Below are 2,489 nucleotides of genomic sequence, written 5' to 3'. Positions count from 1 at the left end.
AAAAAAAAAAAAATGCAGTTTCGAGCTTGGGGTTAAGATGGTGGACTAGAAACAACTCCTGTGCCAGGCTATCATGGAAAGGAAACAAAAGGGCTAGTGAGCATTGACCCTTCAGGCCAATCATCTGAGAAATCATGTCGGGGATTTGGGATCCTTCAAGGCGTAAGGGGATCGCACAGAGCAGAAATGGGCGAAGCTAGATACCAGACTATCTGGGCTCAGTATGGAGCCAGGAGAACTTCTCCAACACTGGAAAGGGTGAGTGAGTGAGAACCCCCTAGGGGATTCACACCCTTGACAGGGGCCTGTCCAAGACTGGAAATGGGAGAATTCCCCTGAAACCCCTGCCCACCCCCCGACCCCACCACCATGCTTCTAGACTGAGGCAGAGAGCCACCCAGACATTTTGCAGGGCAACTCGCTAGTCCAAGGAGACTTCTGCAAGCCTTGTGCCCCTAAGAAGACCAGCACCAGTGCCACAGCCCAATAGAGGCTGCAGTCACAGTGCCCAGGAGCAGTAAGATTGCCCCACCTCAACCTCTCTCTGGATGGGACTTGGTTCCAGCTTCCAGCCTAGTGGTCCTACTTCTCTGTCTGAACTCAGCCAGTGGCCATAGCCTCCTGTTCTCCCAGGAAGTACCTGGAGAGCAAGACAGGTGACTGCATCCACCCTTGCCACTGGTAGCCAGGCAGGCAACACTTGCTGCTACATTATTTGCAGACAATATGATTGCATACCTAGAAAACCCCGATGTCTCTACTGAAAAGCTCCTAGGTCTAATAAACAGCTTCAGCAAAGTTCCAGGATACCAAATCAACATACAAAAATGAGTAGCATTCCTATACACTAACAAAATCCACGCCAAGAGCCAAATCAGGAAGGCAATCCATTCACAATAACCACAAAAAGAATAAAATACCTAGAAATACACCTAACCCAGGAGGTGAAAGTTCTCTACAATGAGAATTACAAAACATACTTAAAAGAAATCAGAGATGACACAAACGAATGGAAATGCTCATGGATAGGAAGAATCAATACTGCTAAAATGGCCATACTACCCAAAGCAATTTACAAATTCAATGCTATTCCTAACAAGCTACCAATTCCAGTCTTCATAGAATTAGAAAAATCTATTTTAAAATTCTTAAAGAACAAAAAGTGCTCAAATACCCAAAGCAATCCTAAGCAAAAAGAACAAAGCTGGAGGCATCATGTTACCCGACTTTGAACTATACTACAAGGCTATAGTAACCAAAATAGCATAGTACTGGTACAAAAACAGACACATAAACCAATGGAACAGTTAGAGAGCCCAGACATAAGGGCACACACCTACAACCATCTGATCTTCAACAAAGGTGGCAAAGACAAGCAATGGGAAAATGACTCCCTATTCAATAAAGGGTGCTCAGATAACTGGCTAGCCATATACAGAAGATTGAAATTGGACCCATTCCTTACATCATATATGGAAATCAACTCAAGATGGATTAAATGTAAAACCTAAAACTATTAAAACCCTGGAAGATAACCTAGGCAATATGATTCTTGACATAGAACCTAGTGAAGATTTCATGATGAAGACACCAAAAGCAATTGCAACAAAACCAAAAATTAACAAATGGACCTAATTAAACTAAAGAGCTTCTGCATAGCAAAAGAAACTATCAACAGAGTAAACAGGCAACTGACAGAATGGGAGAAAATATCTGCAAACTATACATAACCAAAGGTCTAATATTGAGAATCTATAAGAAACTTAAGCAAATTAACAAGCAAAAAAGCAAAAAACTCAATTAAAAATTGGGCAAAGGACATGAACAGACACTTTTTAAAAGAAGACATGCATGCAGCCAACAAGAATATGAAAAAATATGTGGTGTTTGGTTTTCTGTCCTTGTGATATTTTGCTGAGAATGATGGTTTCCAGCTTCATCCATGTCCCTGCAAAGGACACAACTCATCCTTTTTTATGGCTGCATTGTATTCCATGGTGTATATGTGCCACGTTTTCTTTATCCAGTCTATTGGGTTGCTTCCAAGTCTTCGCTATTGTGAATAGTGCTGCAATAAATATACGAACCAACACAGCACATGTATGCCTATGTAACAAACTTGCACATCATGCACAAGTACCCAAGAAATTAAAGTGTAATAATAAAAAAAAGAAAAGAAATTTCTTCCTTCAGATACCCTAAAAAAAAAAGAATATGAAAAAATACTCAATATCACTAATCATTAGAAGAATGAAAATCAAAACCACAATGAGATATCATGTCATACCAGTCAGAATGACTACTATTAAAAAGTCAACAAAAATAACAGATACTGGTGAGGTTACAGAGAAAAGGGAACCCTTATAAACTGCTGGTGAGAATGTAAATTAGTTCAGCCATTATGGAAAGCAATGTGGCAATTTCTCAAAGAACTTAAAACAGAAGTACCATTCACCCCAGCAATCCCATTACTGGGTACATACCCAAAG

The sequence above is a fragment of the Rhinopithecus bieti genome, unplaced genomic scaffold, assembly GCF_001698545.2.
Source record: "Rhinopithecus bieti isolate Rb0 unplaced genomic scaffold, ASM169854v2 scaffold_53, whole genome shotgun sequence".
NCBI classification, from domain to species: Eukaryota; Metazoa; Chordata; class Mammalia; order Primates; family Cercopithecidae; genus Rhinopithecus; species Rhinopithecus bieti.
The sequence above is the reverse complement of the archived record's forward strand: the minus strand, read 5'-3'. Positions refer to the sequence as shown.